Here is a 26,985-nt window from a genome sequence, read left to right as displayed (position 1 = left end):
GCAAACCTGAAGAAAGAGAAGCCATACGTTCTCCCCCTGGGCTTGTTGAGTTATTATACTATTATTACAGTTAATTCAGTATTATTTGGCTCTGAGAGGAATAGCTATTGTTACAGAAGTGCTCCAGAGCACTTAATACTACAAACACTACCTAATTGTCCTGTAAGCAGTCTCATTGAAATCCATAGGAAAAAAAGAACAGGTTTGATATTAGGTCTGGTTTGAAGTGTGGATTTGGAATAGTTTTTGAGGTGCTAGAGCTCTCCTTTTGAGAAAACACATGCGGAATAGCAGCAAAACCAAGCGAGGCAAATACTTTTCCCACCCTGTGTTATGAGCTGGGTTGTGAGTTCAGGACAATCTCCATGTGTTGAAGTCTGCCTGGGGTTTTGGGGACTGAAAGAGGCACTAGAGCATAAAAGGACATCACCTCCCAGGGACATTTGTACTTTAGAGATCAGATATTGCTGTCCCTTCGACTTTTGTTGCCCCACAAAAGGGGAACAGATGTAAAGGAAGAAAAGCTCCACTCAGCTGGCAAAAAGGAAATGTTTATTAAGGAGACCCGGGTTCCTTAATGCTGCCCAGCCCCATGGGGTGTATTCTGCAGGTGCTCATAGGGGATGCTCTTTCTGGTCCATTTACCATTTCCCTCTCGCAGTTCCCAGCAGCATCGCACTACAGGTGTTTGCTCATTTGCAGTAAATTTGCTGTTCCAGCAGAGAAGAAAGAGATGTACTCATTTTTTATCGAAGCCCTCTCAATGTTTGCATCTCATTCCCTGTCCTCTCCCAGGTCAGACTCACGCTCGCTTGTCTCACTGTCACCTGAACCGGGATGCATGGAATACAGCGAGATTCCCTGGCAGCGCTGTGAAAGTTCTCTGCCCAGACAGGTGACTTTCAGGAGCAGGCATGTTGTGTTTCCTGGGAAAGCCAGGAGGGAGGGAGCAGTGCTGGAGTTTGGGTCTCGTTCTCCCTGCTCTGACTTTGCCCATATTTTCCACCTTCTGCTCCTCTCTTGTGTAGTAACACCTTTTGCAGCCCAGCTGTGTTTTTAGGACATGAAGAGAATCACGGTCTCGAATCCAGGGCGAGCAAATTTAGCAAGTAGAAAGTGGATCTGCGTGGCAGGGAATGGGAAGAGGGGAGATGGCAGCACCCATCGGGGCGGGCAGGGGGTGGAAAACACCCTCTGAACAGGAGCCACATTGCTCCTGCCCTTTGCTTTGAATGGAGAAGTCTTCTTCTTACCCTTTGCAGCAGCTTTCAGGTCACAGCATATCCCTTAGCACGACGCTGCCCTGCAGATGGGGTGCATCCACCCTCACCACTTGCTTCTATTTTATATCATGGATTTAAAAGGCAAGTTCTGGAGCAGGGTGATGGGGAGCTGGTGGGGGGGGGCACAGCCCCGTGCTGCCGCTCATGCATGGGCACATCTTCCCCTCCTTTTGATCAGCCTTCCCGGTGGATTTTCACACCCACGCGCAGCAAGAAGTTTGGTGGGGATTTTTTTTGGGGGGGAACAGGAAGGGAAGGGAGAATTATTAATGAGTTTGGAGCGGTTGCCATGGGAACCTGTTGCTAATGAATCTCTGGGGTTTCCTCTCCACCTTGAGCCACGTTTCCTGGTAATAGCGTTCCCATGGCAACGGATGTCACTGATACCCTGGCTGGTTCCTTGGCCACCGCCTCGGATGGGCAGATAAAGCTCCTTCTTATGGCAGCCAGGGGGATTTAGATGGTGTAAGTGGGCTGTCAAACCTGCGGGCCCCTCTCCTCAACCTCCTGCAAGTCCAGAGACTTTTCCTTTTTCAAGCAGTTTTGACATTTACCAAAAATTCCAAACCTGATCCCATTCTCTGTGCTACTTTTCCCACCACCAGCATTGCTTCAACCTTTGCCTCCCACGTCGGTGCTTGCTGTCTCCTGGCAGCCTCCTCTTCATTGCCATCTCCCCTTCACTGACTCAATGTCTGGGGTGAGCCAGTGCTGGGTGTTTTGGGAAGAAAGCCTGGGAGATATGGGAATTTCTTCCCAGCTCTTCAGAATGGGCTCATTTGCAGAGTGAGGGATAATGAGCTGCAAGGGAATTAGTTTGCAGCCCTGTGGTTTCTCAAAGGGTGGCATGGTCCCTTTGAGCTGGCTGTGTGCTTAGCTGGGTGGCTTGGGCTCTCTGTGGGTCTTTGAGCTGTTATACACGTGAAGCTGTTGGAGAATGAGAAGTTGAAAGATGCTTTGCCTGTCTCCAGCCCTCGCAAATGGGGTGGGAGCTCCCAGGGCAGGCAGAAGGGGTCAATACCTGGCACTGGAATGGTTGGATGGTGGGAGAGGGCATGAGATGAACTAGTTGCACGAAGGGATTACCTGGTTTTGGTTTTGTTTGGGTTTTTTTTTTTCCCCTCTAACCCATTTTTTAGTGTTCTTTTGTGTGTGTTTAGTTCTTGGTTCCTTCCGTGTGGTCTGGAGCAGGAAGATGCTGAAATGTTACCCCAAACCATGCACTTCCTGAGCTGAAATTCCTAGATTAGAGGCATTTTGAGGGGAGGGCCACACTCAGCCTCCCCATTACCTGTCCTACAAAAGTGGCTTAGCTCCAGATCCTAAGTTATTCATCTGATGTTCTAGATGGACGCTGTCTCTGAGCACAGCCAAAAGCAGGGCTTGAACCTCCTCACTGAGAAGGTTTTTGGGCGAGCTCAGGCTTCCGATTCCCAGGATTTTCCTGGCACTCCTTGCAGAGAGGGATTTTTCGAGTCCAGTGGGTATCCATCATCTTGGGCACCCCCAAAACTCTTCTCACCCCCTAAAGGTGATTTTTAGCTCTAAAAATCAGCTAGCCCTGGTGCTGCCGCTCCAGCTAAAGAGCTAATCGTGATGGTGGGAAGCATTGGTGCCAGGAGCTGGCTTCTCCAGGAGGGATAACGGGGGATAAATGAGGGATGCCCAAGGGGGAGACCTCGATCCCGCTGTGTGGTCGGTGTGCTGAACTGACACCAGATTCGTGCTTGTGTCTCCTTGATAGCAGCTCTCTGTAAAGAGCTGTCTTTTATTTACCGTAGCAAGATTGCTTGTGCTAGGTCTGATTTCAGGCAGCAGCATCCCCGTACAGACCGCATATGTGCGAAAGGCAGTTAGGAAACAAGGAAAAGAAACCCCCACATTTACATTCCTGTTCATTCCCAACTTTCTGGCACCAATGGGAAAGGAGGTGCATTTCATTAATGGAGAATATGCCTCTGTGTAATTGCCCGGTAGCCGCTGTCCTCCGGAGCGGGCAGCAAAGCCTGGCGCCGGCAGCTCATTAGGGAACACAAATTCATTAGCAGAGACCACAGCTCTAATGGCAGGCCTTGACAGAGGTTTGCCTCCCAGCCACCTCCCCGGCATTGCTCCGAGGGGGTAAGTCTGGGCAACACGTTTCCGGCTGTCTGAAAGCTGGGTTTCCGCAGGGAAATTGGGTGTTCAAACCCAAACGGAGCGAACGAGGAGATCCAGCAATGGACAGTTCAGAAGAGGTGTTCTCGCTTTAATTTATGGGACGAAGGGAACGGGACAAAAATACCCTCTGTATCAGCAATGTCTCATTGGCAAGCAATGGGAAAGAGAATAATAGATGCTTAGTATCTTAGGGCCCTGGCAGTTTATCTGCTCATGCCAGCTATCTTCAGGCACTAGCCCTGGTTGTAAATTGTCAATGAAAGGAGCAGCAGTCTGCGTAAGCACTTAAGTGCTTTTGCTATTCAAGGCAGAGCAGACACTGAAATCCATCAGAAGGTCTGTTTTTCACCAGGCTGTATTGACTAATCTGTTAAAGCCAAGTCACCTCTCATCATGGGCTTTGGGCATGATGATGTTTTTCCCTCTCGTAGCGCCTTTCATACAGGAATATTTATGGTTTTGTTGCATTTTATAGGTGTGAATAAATCAAACCTCAGGAATTGAGGTGGAAGAACTGAGCTATAAGAGAGCTAGGGGAGTACAGGAGAGCAGGAACAGGACTGCTAGTGCTGAGAAATCCCTAATCCTTATTCCATGGTCAGACTTGGGCTCCTTCATAAAACAAGGATAGCAGAGGTCATTTCTCCCTGGGTCTCCATCAATGAGATGAAAGCTATTGAGCATTAACAGTGATCATCTAGAGCCTTCTGCATGTATGTGCATTCCCAGGTATGAAAGAGCATGCCTAATGATACCTTGTAAAATGATGAATAATTTATCTGATGATTGATGGTAGCTCTGAAGTAGATACAAGATCCTGTACCCATCTCACAGATGAGTAAACTGAAGCTAATTGAGTCTTTGAGAGATCATAAATTCATAAATAAACCGAATGTGTTGTAATACAGGATGTTGCTGTGATATTCTTATTTCAGCTCAGTAAATGGGTGGTGCAGATATAAAGTGTTGCAAGCAATGCTCATTTATGTTCCTTGTATCATGGTGCAGAAGCCAGTGCGGGACCGCGTGGGCCGTGTCTGCCTCTGGGTGCTGGGTGGTTGCCATCGTTGCCCTACGCACCCTGGTGCTCTGAGGAGGGAAGATGCGGAAAGAGATCTGTGTCCTGCTGATGTCCTACCCCTAGGAATTGAAATCTTTCCAGTTCAGGTCATCAGTTTTATGGTGGAGGAGAAAAAAGCTGCAGTGGAAAGCCCAGAGTCATCTTTGTTATACCTCTTTCTGGGTAAAAGGTGGGTAAAAGCCTCTTTCTGCACAAGCTATGTCAGAAGAGCATCAGTTCTGAGGGCCCTGGGAGGAGAGACCAGGTTTAAGGAGCTTGGCGAAGGACCTTGTGGCCAGACTGGCCATTGCTCCATGCTTTTCCCATGCTCCACAATGAGAGAGGGATCTGACAGCTGGTCAGAATTCCGCTGCACACCAGTGCTACCAGATGTGACTGTATCTTTTGAATGCTTACCTGAAGAAAGTAATTTGCCTCTGTGGCACCTCAGAGGAGCATCTGTGGGCAAAAATACTTCCCCTTCTTTTCTTTTGGAGGCTCTTCATTGCCTTCTGACCTGGCGTGCACCAGGGCAGTTCTCCCTGTCCCTCCGCACATTGCTCCTCCATCTCACCTGAGGTAGCCCTTGGGCTGTTGCTGGAGTCCTCTCACCTGCTCTGACGTTCCTACCAAACACAGTGAGTGGAAGAGAGATGATCTCCCTGCTTCCTCCCTTCACAGGGTCTCCTGCTATGGTGAGGACCACGTGGGTGATGTCCTTCACACTGCTCCTGGATGTTTGCTGCTGCTCCTTCCATAGGAAGCGGCATACAAGAAGGGGCTCTCCATCTGCCTCCTTATCTGCTCCTGTTGCTTGTTGCCCCTCACAGATAGACTTTTGTTGTTCCCAGTGTGCTTCCTCAGACCTGCACATTGCAAAGAAGCCTTTTAAAAGTGACTTCTCCCTTCTTGTTGTTTTTACATTGGTTTTGAATGATAAATATTTCATCAAATGCCTGCCTTCTAGCCTGTGCTCTTCAGTGCTCTCCAGTTCACTATGTGCACTGCTCTAAATAGATTTATTTAGATGAGACACACACAAAAGAGCTGTCTGCTTTTCCAAAGGAAGGTGAGGTTTGGAGCAAACCAGCCATTTTGCATTTAAATCCTTGGAGGCCACTTGGAGTCACTGTAAAATGGTTCGATGTCCTGTGGCCATCGGTAGATGTAGATGCCTTGCTTTGCAAGGGCTGCTCTGAAACGGAGGGGGCTTTGCTAGGGAGCCTGGAATGTTTTGCTGCTTAATTTAGCCTGTTTATCTCAAGAGGTCCTGGAGTTCAAAGACTTAAGAGATGCACTGAAGCCATTCTCTCTCTCCTAAGCAGCTGCCTTTTCATAGCACCCATACACACTGCAGTTTGAACCCTGTTGGGATGCTTTTGTAGACCAGAGCATGCTAATCTGCACTAAGACTTCTTTAATAGTTTCATAACCCAGTCTTGTGCTTCTTGCTCTTCCTTTTTTTTTCCTGAGACTCCAAAATTTGCATGGAAAACCACACCAACCACCATGACGTTGCCATTCTCTTTGTGTCTGCAGCTCCCCTCGGCCCGCTGCTAAATTCCAAGCAGTGCCCAGAGAAGAAAGGTCGGCTTTGAGGCAGATTTATTAAATCTGGCAGCCTTTCTCCAAGGCTGTCATTCCAGTTCTGCAGTCCTTGACCTTGGATGAGAGGCTGATGGGCAGGACTGCAGGTTGCCAGTTGGCTCATTGGCACCAAGTCCTCAGCCTGTCAAGGCTGGGAGAAATGCTGATGTTTTCGGCGAGGTTCAGGTTTCAGTTTAGTGAGTGTGTGATTTTTATCTCACCCGGAGTGTTATAAATCCGGGATAATTACAGTGGAATGATATCATTGCGTGTGAGAGGCTGTTCACAGCCGGTTCTTCTTAATCTGCGGGACTGATGCAGGCTTTATGCGCAATTCCTGTTATTCTTGTTTAAAGTTGAAGAAAGAAGAAATCCCCTGCTCGATTAAAGGAGATTGGAAGTGTTGCGTTTAGATCAAAGCCAGCCCATTATTAAACCCTTCACTTGTAAGAAAATAACCATTTCTACAGCAAAATAGCAAGTGGTCACCCTCTGATAAATGCCACCTTTTATGAATTTAATTAGGAATCATCTATTTCATCCAGTAATCTTGGAGTGCTGGAAAGGGATGCCCGTTGCCAGGACAACCCGTATCTCTTTTTTAATCTTTATTTTTCTTCCCCCCCCCCCTTTATTTCTCTTATGTCACTTTTGATCACATCATCTTGAAAGGCGATTTTATTATTTAGGTATTCAGGCTTGCTTGATTGAAAGGCAGGATAGCTGCTTTTTAAAGCTAATGCAGTTTGTGGAGCTCTTCTTGCAGTGTCCTCCTGCATTCGTGTCCGTCCCCTATGGAAGTCATGGCGAGACAAGCAGAGCAGCGGGGATGACAGGGAACGCTGCGGGATTGGAGCAGAAGCAAAGCAGTGGCATGTCTCCCCTTATCCCCCCAAAGCCTCTTCCTGCAGATCTCAGCCGTACGAGTCCTTGAGCTGTCTGCCCGAGTTAGTTTTGTGACATGGGACACGGAATGAGATGCGGGAGCATGTCCAGCAGCAAAACTCCTTTTTGTTGGAGGAGATGGCTCAGAAAGGTTCTCTGATCAGGCTGGTTTCCTAGAAAACCTCTTTTTTCTCTTCCCATCCTTCCGTCTCCACTGAAATCATCTGGATTTCAGCTTGGGGTTTAATTTTCATTACTTAAGAAGCAAATAAACCCCAAAGGAGTCATGCACGCAAAGCTTTGCTTTCCTGGCCAAGGCTGATCAAGCCCAACTAATCATCTTGTGGCAACTAGATGCCATCTACAGCCCTTGCTCAAGCCCCGTGGAAGAGTTATGTGTGACGGGTTCATCCATGTGCTGTGGGAGAGGGTGGAAAGGAACAGTGGCAAAATCCCAACACATCTGAAGTCTCCAGTGCAGCCATCCTAAACCAGGTCAAGCCCCAGTTCAGTCCTTACTAGGGCAACCCTTGGATTAATACCATAGGGTTCCTGTGTGCTTTACAGAACAGGGTTATCCATCACTCCACTCATCAGATGGAGCCATTGCTGGGTGAAGCTCAGGGCATTTTGCAGTGACAGGCTGATGGATTTAAGCCAGGAGTGGAAGAGTGATCTCTCTCAGCCACAGATTCAGAGGCTGAGGGTAGCCAGGGTGAGTTATGCAGGGATGCAGACAAGGCACATGGGGAAACACCTTTATATAGGAAAATACCTCATTTAATTCACAGTTATGATGAAATGTGTTGATGAAATGTGTTGCTGTCTAGTTCCATGCCAGGGCTTTACATAATATCACAGAATGATTTGGGTAGGAAGAGAGCTTTAAGCTCATCCAGTAACCCTCTACCATAGGCAGGGACACCTTCCACTAGACCAGGTTGCTCCAAGCCCCTGTGTCCAACCTAGCCTTAAACAGTGCCAGGGATGGGGCAGCCACAGCTTCTCTGGGCACCCTGTCTTTTCTACCTCCCAAATTCCTCTTTGTTTTAAGTTGGCAGACAGCATCTCCTCAAGCAGTCAGTGTGCCTTAACCCCCCTCGAGTTCAAGTCCCAGCTCTCCCTGGGGAGCTCCTGCTCAGGCTGTCACCAGTCCCCCGCCGAGCTTGCAAAAGGAGCAAGTGTCAATGCAATCCCTCCCTTGCTGCAGCCGGTGGGAGATGCTTCATTAGTATTCATGGGGTGCAGTGTCAATGCTAATTCTTTCTGTATTTTCTTTAAAAGTGAAATGCATCCATAGGCAATTTTGGAAGGAAATGTTCCGAGTGCATTATATACAGACAAAAATGCAACCGTGTGGTGCGGGGCGATTCAGGTCAGTCTCTACTGGGGTGCGGGTTTTCTGTCCTCTTGGTGTAACTGTGGCTTTGGATTGCAAAGGTCTTTGTTTCTTATTCAACCTACATAGCTGGGAAACGTGGAGAAAGCGAGAGAATACATAAAGGAATTGTAGCTGGACTGCAGTGATTTACAAGGAGATAATTTTGTTGATTACTTTTGGTGCTGTTCCCACGTTACACAATGTCACCCAAATCCCAGCACGCAACCAGCCCAGATGTTTGATTTCTATTGCTTTTACAGAAGATTGGGAATTGGGAGCGGGGTGTGATCGCATTTCCTTTTTTGTGAAGTATTTGGGAAGCGCGCATGGTCTCCTGCCAGATGATGGATTGCCTGGATTATGCTGCTTAGTATCAGACCTTATAGGAACACTCGGTGGAATTGGTGGACTTTTCACTCCTTCTTTTCCTAACTTGAAGTAATTAGGATTGTGGTGTCTTCTTCACAACGATAGGGTCGTCTTTAATAAAACACTGTTGACTCAAGAATTCCACTGAAATCCATATTTGCTTCTATTGCTGGTGGAGCAGGGAGGGCAAAAGGGGTACAAATGTTTAAACAAAGATGCAGGGTTGGCAGTGCTAGAGCAGGCTGTACCTTGAACTTGGTGCTGCTCAATTGGTTGCATGGGGAAAAGCAATAGCAATAATCAGACTTTCCAACTCGGATACCTCCGAATGGAACTGTGTGGTTTCTTTTCTTTGCATCGACTTTGGGGATTTGAAATTTCCATCAACCTTTCTTTATAGTAGAGTTTTTTTCTCCTAAAACCAAACTAAAATTCAAACTTGAAATGAAGCCCTGAACTGATAACCGTTTACTTTGACTTTTGATAACTGGAGGAGGATAAAGGAGATGCCTGTTGGAAACAGCGGACCAGTTGGTATCGAAAGACTTGAACTTTGACTCCTGCTTTTGTGCAGACCTGCCATATGGTCTTGGGGAAATCACTTGTGAACTCCTCCTGGACTTTAGAACCCTCTGCAAGAGCCTAAAAGAGAGCTTGGAATGCCTGTGATAAGAAGTTATATGTGTCTCCAAAGCTATATTGATTGTAGGAACAAGTCCACTCCAAGCGGGTAATGCCATATTGTCATCTGCTCTGCAAAAGCTGGTTGTTGTAGAGGCACTTAGGGTAGGTATGTGAGAGCTTGGAGCTCTCCTGAAGCAGACCTGACTTGTTTGTGAGAGAAAAGGCTGCCAAGAACAGGAGGAAATGGGTGACAGAGCTGGGAATGGTGGCCCAGAGGCTGGTTGATAGGGCTGGGAAAAGCTGAAAGGCAAATGGCCACGTCCTGGTTGAGGGCAGGAGCATCCTGAGGGATGGTGTTGGGCAGGGATGAGAGGCAGCGGCTGAGCAGAGTGGGGTTCTGTGAAGGACAGATGGACAAAGGACACGCATGGCCCTGATCATGGGCTTCGGTGTTAAAAGTGACAGCTGAACCTTAGGAGGGCTGAGATCCTTCAAGGGGATCTCAACTGACACATGCTGATCTGGCCCCTAATCAACGGGGATTTTCAGTCCCTTATCCCGGCAGAAAGAACCTCCTCCAGATAAGCCACATGCAGCTGGCGGGTCAATGACATTCCTAGGGATGATTTTGATTGGCGTGATCCAGATTTTACAAGATTTTCATTTCAACTCCTGTCAAAACACATGAGTGAGTTGGAACGCGAAGCCTGTCTCCGAAACGCAGGCAATATAATTAAGAAGAGACTTTGCATGTATTTCAGAGAACATCTGAATGCTGAGGGTGTTGCAAGCTATCATTTCAAACTTAATCGTGCTCAACAGGGGAGATGAAGGTGGTGGAGCTTTTTTGTTCCTTGATGGGGGCAAACCTGTTAATGGACTGCATAAATTGATTTTTGTGTCGTGCTTTCTCTAATCAAACAAAACTGACTAGAAAATCCTCGAACAGATTTCTTATGCGGCCGGCGTTAGGATTAGCAGCACATCCTCGTGTATTACAGAGCCAGTTTGTTGTTTAATGAGAGGCACCATAAAAACGAATGTTAATAGCAATGTTTTCATGAACTATTAATTTTATGCAGACCTTCGGCCCAGCTAAACTAATGAGCGTGGCTGTTTGGCTTTTAGGGGCAGCCCAGATGTTGCAGCAGGATGCCCGGCTGTGGGGACCGGCCACTGAACGCGATAGGGACCAAGGCTGGTGAAACCATCTGCTTTTGTTACTCACAGTCAATAGAAAGCAGTAGGGAAAATGTAAGATCACTAAATATGATGCTGAATTTAAAGCTTTCCCATTGTAAGAGACTTGTAAACATTTCCTATATTTCTTTCATGGCTTCTAAATGATAACCTAAAAAAACCCTGAACCTCTCCCAGTCAGCAAATCCTAACCCCATAAAACCCTCCCAGTCTCGAGCTGTTGAGATGTTAAGATGTTCCTTTTCATCTTTGGCTTTCTGGCTCAGCCTGGCCTCTGTGCGTCTTTGGTTGAACGATCCTATGTGGGCTGGAGGCTTTTGAACAGGAAATAAATCCCATTTCTAGACAGACACCTGACTTCAGGAGTTAGGCTGAGAAAGAAAAGCCTCACAAAAGGCTATTCCCAGGAATTATAATAATTGGTTGGTTTGAAATCCCAGCGCTGCCAGGCTGCTGCTGGTCCTGTGGGATCTGAGCTCCTGGCGTTGCCGGGTGCCTGAGGTTATCCCAGGGATTTCGGGAAGCTGGTGGCTCTCCGTTCCTCTGCCTTGGAGGAACAGCAGGTAAATAAGCCAAATAATGAAGCCAGCAGCTTCTGCCGCCCCAATCAGAGGCTCATGAGAGCTGCTGGGACCGATGCCGAAGGGGATGGTGACTCCAGCTCTGGAAGAGCGCTGTGGAAGCTGTTTATGACACCAGTGTTTTTTATTACCATCATTTTTTAGCTTAAGTCTCCCGCTTCGCTCTTTTGCATGTGCTGGATCGACTGTGGCCTTTTGCCCCGAGGCCAGCTGTTAACCTTCCGTGTCTCTAAGCACTGGATGTCCTGTCCTCATTCCCAGGGCACTCGGGATGTTTTCCCTGCTCCGCAGCGCTTGTGGCCGCTGCCTCTTTCCCTGGCTTTGGTGTCCTGAAGGGACATCTTCCCGAGTCAAGGGAGAGAAATCTCCTCTCTCATTTTTGACAGCAAGCTGTTACTGCGTTTGATCGCACAGGGTTGACCAGCGGAAGGGAGAGGAAGCCATCGGCATGCTCAAGAGCAACAAAGTGGTGATGTTTTATAGCTTACTTCGAAATGAGATTAGCAGTTCCTGCTGCCTCTTCATCCTGCTGGCTTCCCTTATAATTTAATCAATAGTATTGATGGGTCAGTAATGGCATGTGCGATGCCTGGGAGGGTTATTTTTGGCCAGGAAGGCTGTGATGGAGATGGGGTTCTTGTTGCTGTTTGGTGTGTGCGGTGGGAAGGGGAAGCCCCACTGGAGGAAAGCCGCCAGGCTGCTCTTGGCAGTGGAGGTGGACATCCCTCTGCTGTCGCCAAACCCTCTTGGGCTTTGTAACTCCACAGTTGTACCCAGTGGGGTTCACCATGGACCCCAGAGGGGTGAGGATGATGGAGATGGAGGGTGAACCCTGAGATCTGTGGTGGTTTGGTGGTAAGGTCCTCTCCAGAAAGGGCATGGGCAGCTCTTTGCTGTGTGAGATAACTCAGTTTCTATCACCCCTTGGCATGGTTTTGCTTGGTGTTTTATGTTGAGTTCTGGGTTTGGACACAGCTGGGGCGAAGTAGACCTTGGATGGCTGGTGGCCTTGGTGCAATAACATGCACATGGCATGAACAGAGGTAGCAAAAGCACCCCCATCATTCGGGAGGTGAAGCCCTTCCCGCAGCATGATTATTACCTTCCAGGAATACTTGTCCTCTTGGGTATCAGCAGCATTGAGCTTTCTTTGGGAAGCTTTTCTGAGGTCCAGAAGCAGGCAAGCTCCGAGTGCTCCTGGGAAGGGACAAAGAGGAGAATTTGATATATATATATTTATCAAACTGGCACCTGCAGGGGACAGCATCCTGGCTGGGGTTAGATCACTGCTTAGCAAAGGCTTTGCTAAGCCAAGCTCCAGGCTGAGAAGCTACTGGGGAGAAAGAGCAAGAGCTGTACAGCTGCTATTTAATTGAGAGCAACATTGATTTTTCTAATTGACATTTCAAGAGCAGATGTGACAGGCCTCTTCCCCCCTGTCCCTTCTCTTCACTCCCCCAGTTTGTTTGCTTTCTGCAAGAGAGCATTCTGTAAACCTCTGCCCACCAGGCACATCGTCCCACTGCTGGAATACCGCAGAGGTTTCCCTAATGACAACTGCTTGATTCAGGAAGATTCAGACTTGAAAAGCAAAGCCTGTTGTATGTGTGTGTGGCATCTGGGTGGTTTTGCATCTGTACCTTGATGGAGGTTTCTCCAGTGTGTGAAGTGCAGGTCACCCCCCTGCTGAGGGGTTGCCTTGGCCGCGTGTCTAATGGCTGTCCCTTGGGATGTGGGGACCTGGGTGTGCTCAGCAGCATGTGTAGGGCTATGTGATCAGGCACTGCAAAGCCAGAGTTGAACCAGCACAAAGTTTTCCCCAGGTTTTCAACCAGCAGTGGCTTTGAGAAGTGGCTTCTGGAATGGGAAGAGCCATTGCCCAGCTTGGGCAGGGCTGGGATGGATCTAGCTTTGAATGTCAAACTTGGAGCCCTTCTTCTGGGGATAAAATAGTGGTGTTTATTTCCAGGTGTTCTGCCACCTTTTGGTTCCAGTTCTTTGCCCCTTTGCTCATCTTGGTCCAGGCTTTGTGTGGATTTTCTTGGGGATTTTGGCTATTCCACATCAAGTTCTTAGGCAAAGACTTGTTCTCCTGAGATGTCTTGGCCAAGCAGGAGACTCTGGGCCCTTCAGAATGTGGCAGGGGTACATTGGGAGCTTGGCTGAACAGCAAAGAGCTGATATTTGTCCTGCCCCTGCTTTTAGCCCTGGTTTTTGCCCTTTTCAACAGTTTCTGTGGTGAAATTGGGGCAAAATAACCCTCCTCTTGGGACATCAGGGGACACCACAGGGTTGAGACCTTGCTGCAATTAAGAACTGAGGTTTCCTGGCAAAGAGCAGTCAGAAGCCTCTCATATGGCCCAGCCAGTAGCAAGAGGCAAAGGTTCCCACTGGATTAAGATGGATTATGGAGGGATTAACCAGTTTGGGGTTTCCTGCTATGTTTGGGCCTGAAATGCTAATTGTTGAGCTCTCCCAGCCTTCAGTGTGAGCTCCTTGGTGCTGAGGGTATAAATCTATTTACTCCAGCCCTGTCTCTGATTCATTATTCATCGCTCAACGTTTACTTTGTCAACCAGAACCAAACAACCTTTTCAATCCCCATTTGGGTTTTGTCTGTTGAAGTCGGTCTCGGGGGAGCAGGGAAGGGGGATTCAAAGGGAGGTTGCAAGGGGAAGACATTGAACAGAGCAGCTGATCTCTGCTTCCTTCTTTTTGCTGCCCTCGGTTGCTCCAGGTTGGTAGGTGATATCCTCCAGCCAGCAAGATCAAAGCAAGAGGGAAACTAAATACATGCTGAGGCTGGGGTGGAACTGCCACTTGTTGCGCTTTCCCCTTTGAGACACCTAAATGACAGCTTTGATATTCCACATTATAATTACCCATTGCTTGAGTCTTGTATTTAATTAGGGAAAACCCAAAACCCAATCTTTCTTAATTGATAAAGAAAAAAAGGTGGTTTTAAAGCTCCCTGGCAGCGCTGTTCTGTAGGCTGGGCTTTGCCTGCTTTGGAGAGCTGATCCATCCCATCCTGAGGATGCTCCAGGCTTGCAGGAAGGAGTCGCATAAGGACCATGTACCTGCACCTTCTTCCCTCCCTTGACAATCAGTGCTGGACCCACCAGGCATTCAGGAGCCTTGTTGCATTGATCTTGCTCTAAGGTAACAGGATGATTTATCTTCCATTTGCAAAAGTATGAACTAATCCATATCCATGTACCTCGAGGCTCTAACCCCTCTTCTTTCTCCCCAGGGTGATTGCATTCAGTGTGGGGGGTTTATTTCTAAAGCTTTTTTTCCCTCAGAGTTGCCCAGATTCTGAATTAAAACTAAGAATGGCTCAAACCCCAGTCAGTAAATGCAAACTGAACATATGCTGAAGATTTTTATTAGACTTGTCCTTTCCCCATGACTTCATTTTCTATTTTATTTGTATCTTGAAATTACTCCCTTCCTTCTCTCCAAATCCTTACCCAAGGATGAAAAATTACAAACCCTTAGGAAAACAGAGGACTAAGCTTCCTGGCTTACCAGCCACTGCAGATCCCTCCCATCCCAGGCATCATATCCTATATAAGCTCTCCCATGGACTGCAAAGGACTCACATTTCCCTCTCCTGCTAATTTGGGAGTGAGCGAACCGCTCAGGCTCGCACAGGACACGGTGCGTCATGGAAAAGGCTGCTTTTACCTCCTAAATGGAGGGGAAAAAAACTCAACAAAGAAGAAATCAGAGGAACGCAACCTCTGCCATTAGCAAGGAGAGTATTTCCAGCAGCCCGTGGTCATCAGAGGGTGCCTCTCTCCATTTGCAGTGCAGTGGTGCCATGTGAGATGACAGCAGTGTGTAATCTGCTGCAGCATCATTGATTCCCATCAATAAATTAGCAGCGGTTGAGCTCACTCAATGTGCCAAAGCGAGTGCTGCTTGCCCTTACCCATAGGTACCAACTCGACACGTCTTGGGCAGCCTCCAGCAAACCCTTAGGTGCTGATTTTGACTACGAAGAGTCTTTTGTATTGGTCTTATTTTGTGACTGAATCTGTTGCCCCTGTTATTTTTTTTCCCAATGTATTAATTTAATTGACAGATCTGGGGTTTTGGGGGTTGGTTTTCTTTCCATTCATGAATTTTTATGATTGGAATATACATTCGACTGTGTAGCAAGCATGAAAGACTTATGTTGGGATAAATGGATCAGCTTAGCACACATACCGTGGCCACACAAATGACTCTTTTTAAGCTCAGTGGAGATAATTAAAAGTATCTGTGTGGGCTTGAGAGAAACAACAGAGCAAATTCTGTCTGGGTTGCTCCCTTCCGCCCAGCTGATGCTGGTGATCAGGAGCACATCCAGAATGTTCTGTGATCTCCTGTTTGATAGCAATTAATTAAATTTGGCACTTATGAAAACATGGTTTTTAATGGGGAAGTTAAAACTGATCCGTGGAGTCGGTGAGTGGCTGCGATTGATGCACGTTGTCACGAGGGGATTGATGCCGAACCCTGATAGAGAAATACAGTGACAACAGAAGATGTAAGGGGATTAATGGAAGAGAAATTGCTCAGAGGAGATACCGAGGGGAACCTGAGGTGCCTATAGTCCACTAAAGACATGGTGGAAGAGCTGATTTCTAGAAGCATTTTGAACCAGGACAAGTTGGGATCAAGAGGGGGGTGACGGCTTTGCTAAATGATCACATCTGATTGTGTGAGTGTCTTTCTGATGGGTAAGAAATACAGCGCAGAGACCAGGTTTGCAGTGGCCTTGGCTAAGCAAGAAAACCTCAAATGTTCTTTCCTCCTCCGGTTTTTCTTATTCCATCAAATGCTGTTTTGCAGACTGTGTAGGGCTGAAATGCTATTTATGCCTCTTTTAAACCTTCCTTAGCTCGCAATCCAGCCTTGATCCGGTGGTAAAGTAGGCAGCTAAATCCCAGCTTCCCTTTCTTAATTAAAAGTAATACAGCGAGTTGTGTGGCTCCGCGCGGCGGGGAGCAAAGCGGTCCCCACGGCCCCCTCCCCGCTGACAAAGCGTCACCTCTGAAAATCCAAGCGGCTTTTGGGAGATGTGGGAAAACCCCTTCGCAGGCAAACACTGCAGTAATGGCTTTTGTGATATTGCTTTATCGCTATGCAGGTTGGGAGTGCTCTTCCTGGGCGCTGCTGACTGCAGTTTTAGGCTGGGGGATGTCCCTTTGTTTTGGTGATAGAATCATAGAATGGTTCGGGTTGGAAAGGACCTTAAAGCTCATCCAGTTCCAGCCCCCTGCCATGGGCAGGGACACCTTCCACTAGAGCAGGTTGCTCCAAGCCCTCGCCAACCTGGCTTGGAATGATTTGATTGATCTGCATGGCCTGAGTTACCTGCTCTAGTCTAAACACAGGGAAGCTGGAGGGGATGTTTAACCCAAACAAGCTTTCTGTGGGGTCTCCATTTCCCCTCTAAACCCCCTGTAAAATGATTGAATGTGATTTATACCCACAGAATGGGGGAAGAATGAGGTCGCCATGCTATTTCTGCTGGGGCAGGGCTTAGATTATGCGGAGTGTCTGGAGAACAAGGTATTTGATGTGAAGCACCAAAAACCCAGGACTTCTTTATTTCTCCTCGTTGTCCCTGCAATACAGAGCTAGCTGAATCCTGGTTCCCAGTCTCAGTTGGTTAAGTAATGTGTGCACTGAGCTGGATGGTGTCCAGGAGGTTTCCCCAGTGTATGGTTGAGTGGTCCATGCCTGTGGCTGCTGCACCAAACCCCCAACCAGCCTTGTTTCATGCCATGCCTGAAATAAATAGTGGGAATAAGGCAAATACGCTTGGAAAGAGCAATGCAAGTCATTTAAACCCTTTTCGTTTTGTTTTAGAAGCAGGGCTGAACTTTGTTGCATCGCTTTCATGAACATCTTTCCTTGAAGTCCTTTGGGCTCTCTTTCCCAACATGTCATTTTAGTCGCCCGCACTTAATGGTTTCTAAATACAGTGTTTATTTTATTGTGTTTTATTCTCCTCGGGGCAAGTCTGGTGGCAGAACAGCTCTGCTGGGCTCCCCTAACAGGAGTGGAGCACGTTTCACCCACTAAACAAAGATAATGTGACATCTGCAATATTTGTGCTGGCACCGTCTGTGCCAAACACTTAGAGCAGCAATTAACACCTGATCCAGAACGTGAATTGGCTGGGTGAGCGCCTTCTAAAAACTAAACCACTTTTTCTCTGATCCTTTCCTTCCATTGTCTTCTGCTGTGTGGTGGCAGATGAGCGCTCGGCGCCGAGGAAAGAATGGTGGCGGCACAGGCTGTGGTTCAGGGATGCATCTGGTTTTGATTACTGCCTCCAGATAATATCCTGCAAGTGCATAGAACCCATGAGGTGGCTTGGGAACTGATGGGTGCTGCCAGCATCCTGCAGTCACCATCTGGGTGGGTCCCTGTGGGACCTTACAGCATCCTTGGTGTCCCTAAAACTTTGAGCACGCACAGAAACGCACTGAGTGTCTTGTTAGAGGTTTTCATGGAAATATATAGCAGTAATACAGCATCTCATTGAGCAGATAATTTAATATATGAAATATATAGATTTTTTTATATATATATATATACGTGGCACTTGTGGCTGCCCCATCCCTGGCAGTGTTCAAAGCCAGGTTGGACAGGGCTTGGAGCAGCCTGGTCTAGTGGAAGGCGAAGGCATCCCTGCTTATGGCAGGAGGTTGGAACTGGATGAGCTTTAAGGTCCCTTCCAACCCAGCCATGATTTTGTGGTTTTATTCTATGTGTATATTACATATAAAATCATATAAATGTTATACAAGATAAAAACCTGTATTTGAGCTTATCTTTAAAATGAATTGTTTAGGTTTGCTGCACTGTGGAATTACAATAAGTAATCACAGCTTGGGTCAGAGGTAAGAGATTTCTGGGTTTTTAATTCTGGAGACTGCTGGACTAAGGCAATGGATGCCTGTAATATTTTTGTATTGATCAGGTACGAGATGAGGCACAGACATTTGGATGCCTGAATGCAGACGGTACCTGTGCGTGTGCTTGTGCGTAGAGAAGGGTACAGTAAGTGCTGACATAAAGACAAAGAAAGGGCATGTGGGTACATTCAGTGATGCCGCTTGCCCCTTCAACCAAGGGAGGTGCCTTTGACGTATGTGGACAACAGAGGCTGCAATTTAAAGCCTGGAAAGTCCTTTAAAATAAATGCATTAAGCTCCCACTGTGTCACTAACAACATGTACTGACTGCAGTTATTCTGCGTCTGAGGTCGAGTTGGGAGCAGAAAAGAGCCTGAGAGCTATTTATATAATCCCCACTGACACCGTATCTCACCATTTTTAATGTATTTATCTTGAAGAGCCCCCTGGGGAGGGGGAGTCCTGCTGTCCTTTCTTGGCAGGTTGGAGACTTCAATGAGGTAGTAATTTATTTGAGGTCAAACATAGCAGTGCAGGGAGTTGCGCTGCAGTCCCAGGCATAGGCATTAATCACCAGCCCGCGGTTTTCCCTCTGGAAGTGAAGGTTACCCAACCTATGGATGGAGTCTGGAGAGCTTCAGGGTGTCACAGCAGCAGGAGCAATAATAAACTCTGCTGCTAATAAACTCTGCCAGGAATGTCAGTGATTTCTTTTGTTGTTTGCTGAGAAAGATGCATGAATGGCTCGTGTTGTTCGCGGTTGTGTATTTTTGGAAGAGAGGGATGTGGAAACAGCATCCGTGGATGTGCCTGCGAGCAGCCTGAGTCCCTGCTGGTGGCTGGCACGGTGCCTACCTGGCTGTGGGTGCTGGGGATGCTCCAGAAGCCACTGCAGCATCGAGTCACATCACCTACATCATCACCGACCCAGCAGGGCTTTGCTGGTCTGCGCTGCTGTTAAATAACTTTGCAAGGAAATCAGGATATCCACGGGTTCACCTGTGAGTGTGGTGAGCACTGGGAATAAAGGGGCAGCTTGTAGAGGTCAAAAAAGTATTTAATAGTGAGCCCTGTGCTGGGAAAGCTTCTGTTACTTGTGCAAATACCTCTGCTTAAAGCTGTCTGTTTGCTATGACAGCAGGAGGGAGAAAGCTTTCAAAGCAAAAAGGATTCCATGAAAATTTAATGGTTTTCCCTCTTTGCAGTAGAATTCCTCCAAAATCTGATAAATCTCTTATCAAGCCACACGCTTAAGCACAAACCATGTCCCTTCCCTCCATGCAAGGTAGCGAGCTGTGGCAGATGTTGTGCAGGGGGAAGAGCAGGAACAGCTATGGCAAGAGCTTGTAAAGAGCATGGAGATGTCCAGGCTTTCTCCTAGGGCAGGTGAAAAGTGCACTGAACCTTTCTGGATGCCTGAGGTTTGTCAGGAAATCTTTTCTAATGACTTCACTCTGCGTCTCTGCTCTTAGCTTCAAGTTTAGGCAGTGTTTAGAGGGGAGGACATCTGTAAAGATGAAGAACAATGATAATTTAACACAGAGTCCGGCCAATTTTACTTTTAAATCAAATTTCACCAAGGCAGAATGTACCACTGTAAATGCCAGCACTATTTATAGTTCAGGAGGAGAGCAGGGATAAAGGGAAGATTTAGCAAACTTGGGTATTTCGACAGCTTGTTATCAGAATGCAGTTTGTAATGAGGCAGAAGCCATTAATACTGATGCAGAGCATCATGAGACCGGTCTGGAAGGAGACATCATGTTTTAAAAGCCCTGTGCTTTGGGCAGGCTGCAGGGCAGAGCCTCTTCTCTGGTGCCTCTGGTTCCTTTTCCAAGGAACTAAGGAAAGCAAAGAGGGCATCAGAAGAGCTGCCCATTCAAGACCTCTTCCCATGTACCCACGGCACTTTGGCGGCATTCGAGGACAACGGGGTGGTTTTTAGTGACTTGGTCCTGATGTCATTTCGGATGAGCAGATGCATCCTTGTTTCTTAAGGTCTTATTTGACGAAAACCACGGAATTCTTGCTGAGAATGGGCCCTGCCTGGTGTTGTTGAGGTTTTCCTTGTTTTCTGCTGATGGGCTGAGGAACCACCATGAGCCCAAGTACTCGAAAGCATTTGACCTAATCAGTCAATTCAATGTTGAGTCTGGTTTTGGCAGGAATGCGAAACAGCCTTGGGCTTAGGGCAGCTTGGGTAATAGATATTAAACAGTGTTCTGCCAAAGCAAATAATGTTAGACAGCAAGGGAGATGTCTCTGGAGGCTTTGCAAAGTGGGTCTTTCCATAGTGGTCTAGATACAATACAGATTTGCAGTGCAGGATTTGGCTCTGGGTTGCCTGAACTCACAGACCACATGAGGAGGGGGGTTTATCCACTCCAGTTCTTGCTTCTTTTAAATGGAAGGCGAGTTAAAAAGGGCAGTTTCTGTTCGTACGTGGAAGGGTGGCTTTAAAAACAGCAGTGGCAGATGTTGCCTTCTCCTTTTGAAGCTCTGACCCAGAGCAATGCAAGAAGACCGAGGGGTGATCAACCAATTAATGGTCCAGGGAACTGCACATCCCAAGTCTTGACTTCTAAGGACAAACTCAGTGTTTGGGAACGGGGCAGCAGATTTTATCAGAGGGAACAGCGTTTCCTTCCATTGAGCAGAACAGGAGTGGCAAGAAAAGGAGATTTAATGTCATCCGACGTGTGGCATGATAGTTGTGTATTTTGTTGCACTGGATAGCGAAGTAATCAAATGATTGGGTGGGAAGAGAGGAAAGACATCTTTTCAACAGGACTTGAACCTTCTAACTCTTCCCACTAGCACTTATTAGGTTACTCCCAGTTCCATCTTCAGGCTATTGCCAATCTCATTCCTAACCCAGAGGCTGGTCAGGACCCTGAGAGAACAGCAGATAATTGCCCTGCTTTCTCTCCTGCTTCTTCCTCAGCAGTTGTCCCCAGTGCCGCATCCCTGGGCCTCACAGCCTATCCTCCATTCCCAGCTCAGGGAGCCCATTTGGGGCACCAGCCCGCAGCAGTGGCAGGGATGCTTGTGTCTGCCGAGCCTGAAATACTGCTCTCTCTTTGCTTTTTGTTCTCCTTGTGAAATCCATATATGGGGTGTTTCCAGGAGACACCTCCCAGTAGGGCTCTAATCTAAACAGTGGCAGCATCCCAGTACTTCTGCATAAGCGTGTGACTACAGCCTCCTGCTCACAGCAGCGGGGAGCAGGCTCGAACTGAAATTAAGAGGTTATTAGGAATAGCAAGCAGGGCTTGTTTCCTCTAAAAAACCCACCTGGAAGTTGGCTTTTAAGTAGCTGTGACATTATTAGAAATCTGAAAGGAAGAAACATCTGTCTACTTGAAATGCAGGTGGGATTTCAGCTAATGCATGACATGTTCCTTTTGTAAGGGTTTTCTCTTTCCCTTTGCGATGCAAAGCTCTGCTCCCACCTCTAGTAAATGAAGCTAACTTTTATATATCTACTTTTACGCAATACAACCAGCATCCTCCATCTTCAGAGCTTACATTTTAGCAGTTATGCTGTTAGATTCATAACCAGACCACACTGCAGCTGGAATTCACTGAATTTCTGTGGTTGGACCACAAAGGAAGCTTGGAGGGGTAAAAGAGGAATATCCCCTTTTCCCTCAATGCTTGTGCCCCGGTGTGTGAGCAGGGAGGGCTGTATCTGCGCTAACTCCCTGCAGCAGCATCCCTGAACAAAGGATGGAACAAGTTTCTGTGTTGGTGTAGTGTAATGGAAATATTTTCCTGCTGCAACTCAAGTCTGTGGTAGCCTGTGGGATGGCATTTTGCATGTCTCCATCTGCAGCTTGCTGGAAGGAGAGGCAGAGGAGAGCTTCCCCGCGGGACTGATGGGCCCATAATGCAAATAAGCCATGAAGCTGTATTTGGAAGTGGATGGTGGGTTTACAGCAGGCTGAATTCAGAGCTCGGGTTCATATCCATCAAAGGAAATGTAGAAACAGATTTTATTACTGCAAAGATCCTCTGGCTCCATCAAAATCAGTGGTTACCCTTTTGTTTCGGTTTGGGGGTTGTGCTTTGAGGGTGAAGCAGCAAGCTGTGGAGAGGAGCAGGCCTCTTGTGTGAATGCTTTCATGTAGCAACCCCCCCCTTCCCCATCTAAATACTTGATGGGAAATCTGTGATCAGCCCTAAAAATCTCCGCCCTGCTCTGGAGCCACTGATGGCTTTGTGCATCGCTCTGAGAACTCCGGGGTGTTTTCTATGTTCACAGTGCATGTGGATCATGAATGAATTCGTTTGTCTGGGAACGAGTTGATGGCAGCAATTAAATTGGCTCTGTAGCTGCCAAAGTGTCTTTAACTGGCACGAGCCTTGCAGGGCACTGGGACAAAAAACTTTAAAGCTTAGGGAGAAGAAAAGGGTCGGCATCGCTGTCGTCTGTCGTTCGTGTACCAGGGAGTGTCCTTGGGGATGGTCTGGTTCACGTTAAAGTGCTTGGAAGGGCTCAAATAAGGTCCTTATTGCCATAATCGATGCCAGACTCACGGCATGGGGCAGGGCAAGGTTTTCTCAGCTGTCTGTGCCTCCACATCCCATCATATTGTTAATGCCATGCACAGACTTTAGGGATTTGGGGGAAGCTAATGCCCAAATAATCTCAGCCTGAGCCCACAGAGCCCCTGAGACAGAGAGGATGCCCTGGTGTAGAAGGGGGACATCTCCTCCCAGGGCCAGTGGGGACCCTCCCTGCTCCAATCTGCCCTCATGAGTGCAGCATCTTTAAAATAATGCTGGTTTTCTCCTTGGTAGCCTGCAGGTTGATGGGGCTGTGGATGTTTTGGGTTTGGCCCCACACAAAGTGGAATATAACATGGAAAAACCAAACCAAGCCAAACCCAGGGTCCCCTCTGTGTGAGTTGTGGAGGGATCTGAGCTTTCCGTGGCTAACTGGAGCACTGGGTTTTTTCTCATGTGCAGTAGTTGGGAGCTCTGGGCTCACTTTTCTCTCCCAGTCCCTCTTGAATACCTGGGTCCCAAGGGACAGAGAGATTAGAGAGGAAGATCTTCAGCCCACAGCGCACAAAAACTGTGGGGAAAATAATCCAATGAGGGAGCAATAATGTTGGCTCTGTTCCCTCATCTTCCTGCGGATGGGTGTTAATCAACGTAACGGATAAGAATGACTGGGAATGGTGGAGACTGTGGCCTTTTCATAGACTTAAAGTTGGCCGGTGATGCTGTAAGCTTGAATTTGTGACATCCGCATTCATGCTCCGACAGCAGAGGAGGTTCATGGTGTTGTGCCAGAGGCTTTGGGTTTGGATGGGGAGGAGGGGGGGAGGCACTTATAAATAGTTACAGAGCCCTTTTGCCTAATAAGGGCTAGTGAAAAAAAAACCCATCCTGCCTTTGGATTCTCTTTCCCCTTGCAGCCAGCTTGAAATTTCCCATTCATGATATAGTTTTGAAAGTAGTGCTTGAAGGTTTTTAATTTCCTTCTCTTCTCTGCCTTCAGAAGTGTTGAACACAAACTGCTTCTGCCCCAGTCTGCTCTACATGGGATGTGAAAAGAGGTGTTTTAATGTCTGATGCAGCAGCTCACAGGGATTCGGGGCTGGGAGCAGGATTCTCCTGTATGGCGTCTTCACCTTGGGTCGTTGTGGTCCAGCTCAGCTCACTTATTCTCCTGTTATATCACTGTTATAAGATCAGGCTATTTGAAAAAGTATGGTCTGATGCCAAACCAGAGGAGTTAATGGGATTTCTTTCTAGTCTTTTTGTGGGACTTTGACTTGACCCATTCGGTGGCTGAGCACTAAGAGCAGCATCAAGACAAAGAGGGGCTTTGCCATGACAACGCACTGAGTAGCGCTCCCTTCGAGCAGGTTTGAAGCTGATGCTCAGACCCGGAGCAGTCAGCTGCCTCTTTGGCAAGAGCTGGGATTTGGGTGGAGGTGGCCTTTAACCAATGGCCCAGATGAAAACAAGGATCATCAGGCTTTTGTCATGTGGGACAACAGCCAACATGCTGGCAACCCTCCCTGTGAGTGGAGCAAAGAGCTGCCACCTCTAGTACTTGCAGGAGTAAGGAAGAGGGGGAAAATGCAGTGACTTAGTGCAACAGAGGTGAGACAGATGAATTTATTGCGTATTGAGCTGGGCTGCTTGAGAGATATGAAATTCTCCACTTGAACTGTGTTGGGGTTTCTCTGGAGAGCAGCTGCTCCCCTTTTCTCTCCTCTTGTTTCTCCCATTCTATGCGTAGCCACTAAGCAGGAGGACCTGGGCTGGGGGCCGTACTGTAAATAAGTAATGAATCAGATTTGTGTGGCTGGGGAAAGAAAATGCCAAATAATAGCTGCAAAGCTTGGATAAATGAGTTGGGGTTGTGCTTATTGGTTTGGGTGTTTTTAATAAGTGCTTTCCTGCAGCCGGCTGCTTTGCAAAGTGAATGGACCTTCTGTAGCTCCCAGTAAATAATGAGATACTCCTTTTTTGTCTGTTTATTTTAGGTAGTCTGGGGTTTTGACTGAAGTAAACAGTTTTCACAGTCTCTGGCGCTCTAAAATGTAAAGTGTAGCGTGTGTTAGGGAAAACAAGCACCAAAAGAAACGCAGTAGAGTGCGGTGAAAGATGGTTTTGAGCATGAAGGCAAGCGCTGACCCACCTGGTGAGAGGCTCCTCCTGCCTTCAGCTTCCACGGGAGGTTCTGTTGTCAGCAAGCTGGGAACATGGAAATGGAAAGCATCCTCTGGGCCCAGCACAGGAGGGATTGGAGTCGGCAGGATTTGGATTCTCCCCTATTTCAAAGCAATGACATTCCTAGGAGCAAAGGGCAAGCCGAACAGTTGTAGGACTAAAAACTCTTAATAAAAAGAGCAGAGGTGCTGGCAAAGTGCCCTGGCTCACGCATGGCTTTGCATCCAGCTGCATCCCTTCCCAAGGATCTCAAAGCCCCCCCCCCCGGTGCTTGCATCCCCAGTTATATCCCCGTTTGCATTAAGAAGTTGTGCCCCTTCTTGCAAATCTAGCCAAGAGCTCAAGAAGAGCCAGCAGCAGCCCCTTGTTGCTGTGAGCTCCAGCACCCACTGCTTTTAGACGATGCTTTTCAACATCAAGCAGAGAATAGCAATTTTAAATGACCTTTAAGGCTCTTGAAACTCAGTAGATTGATTGTGCTGTGTTTGCAGAGCCCCAGACTTCTGCCGTGGTGCTGAGGGGGTGAAGGTCCAGAGGGATATGGAGGCAGTTCAGATAATCATGCTGTGTTATTGGTGCTGTTGTGCAGGGGTGATGGAAGCTTTCCAAGGGCTTGTTCCTCTCCAGTATCCTCCATGGCCACAGAGGTTTCAGCTATCTTGGTTTCTTTACCTGTGGGGCAGATAGCGAAGCTGGTGGGACACTGGTTGTTGCTGGGGATGAATGGGCATCATACTGTGCCTATATTCAGGAATTTTTTGTTTGGGTTTGAGGCAGTCTGAGGCCGGTTTGTGTTTGCAGATCGTTCCAGCTTCACCCGAGAATTCATTGCTGCCTGGTTTTTGCTTACCCAAGCAACAGTGTAGATTTATCATTTCCGAGGACAGACTCCTTAACTGATTCTTATTTCCTCTTCACCCTCTGCGGTGCCAGGGGACCCTCTTCAATAGCAATTTCCTTGTCACTGGTTTTATTAAAATGTGCCATGGTGAATTGCCTCAACGCATGCGAGCCCACCAGATCGCTGGAGATATTTTAGGCTGTGCAAGTGTTTCTGAGGCAGAGTCCCAGTTGAGATGGTTCAGCTGCCATAGGGACAATGCTCTCGCTCACACTAAAAGCATTGTCCCTACTGGCCAAGAGGCAGATGGCAAAAGCAAGACTGTGGTTTTATAGCATGGGTATTAGTGTGCTCTGAGCTGGACTTTGCATGATCAAGGCTTCTTATCTCCAGCTGGATAAGAGCAGCTGACTGAAAACCCAGAGGTACCCGAATCCATTGGCATCTGCCATGTCTTCCATGGGAGAAGGCAAAGTCCCCAAGCTCTCCATCCACATTATGTTTAATGGCCCTCAGAGTGTGTGTTTTATTTCAGGACACAAAACAATATTTGATGCTACTGAAAAGCTTTCCCAGTGTGGCACAGCATGCTCCTGGGAAGGACCTGAGCCATTGCAGAGGTGCTGGATGTCTCTGGTGGGTGGGATGGCAGATGGGCAGGTCGAAAGCCACTGCAGTGAGTCTGGAGCGTCCTGACCAGGGTCTTTCCTGCCATATGAAACAATCTCTTGTGGCTGTCCCCGATCCCAAATCACCCTGGTTAAGAGGTTAAACCCTTGCATCTTTTAACAGTAGTTCAGCGTGAAGCAAATCCAAGCAAGCTTCTTGCATCTAAAAGATGCTTTGCTCAAAACTCTCTGTATCCAGAGGAGACAAGCAGAAACTCCTCTAATTGTTGCACATTGAGTGTGAGGGAAAGTCCAGGAGTGAGGCCAGCTGGAGCTACAGATCAGTGGTGTCATGTGAGGCTTCCCAATTCAAATGAGGTTATCTCCTGGATTGTGTAGGGCTCGTGTGATGGATTGATACTGGGCAGATTTATGACAACTAGAGCAGGATATGATATTGGATGGGATGGTGCTTACATCATTTAACATAGTCCTGAGGAAGGAGATGAAAAGCTGGAAGGATCAAAACAAATGGGTTTATATTCTTCCTCTCTCTGTCTTTGTAGGTTGGTAATATCCTACCCAAATGCATAAATCCAGTTCCTGGCTATCTGCAGTGGAGTTTTCTCCATCCTGTGCAATGTAATTTCAGGCGCTATGTGCCGTGCATAACCTGGCAACCCACCTACACACAGCAGCCGAACGGAGGCAAAGTTATCTAATAACAATTGAATATTTGACTTGAAGCAACTTGCTTTGCAGCCTTGAACTATTGACTTGCTGTGGTACCCGA

At 47.6% G+C, this 26,985-nt stretch overlaps 1 long non-coding RNA gene across 1 annotated transcript; it reads left to right on the top strand.

Moving 5' to 3' along the window:
* The first annotated feature begins 1,652 nt into the window (after positions 1–1,652).
* LOC133279908 (uncharacterized) lies at positions 1,653–26,985 on the top strand. The gene is made up of 3 exons (XR_009747009.1): positions 1,653–1,748; positions 3,919–4,172; positions 26,759–26,985. It is a non-coding gene; the product is annotated as an uncharacterized LOC133279908 (long non-coding RNA).

The sequence above is a fragment of the Pezoporus flaviventris genome, unplaced genomic scaffold, assembly GCF_033815535.1.
Source record: "Pezoporus flaviventris isolate CSIRO_AGI_PZ_B2104156 unplaced genomic scaffold, CSIRO_AGI_Pfla_v1 ptg000078l, whole genome shotgun sequence".
Lineage (NCBI taxonomy): Eukaryota > Metazoa > Chordata > Aves > Psittaciformes > Psittacidae > Pezoporus > Pezoporus flaviventris.
The sequence above is the reverse complement of the archived record's forward strand: the minus strand, read 5'-3'. Positions and strand labels throughout refer to the sequence as shown.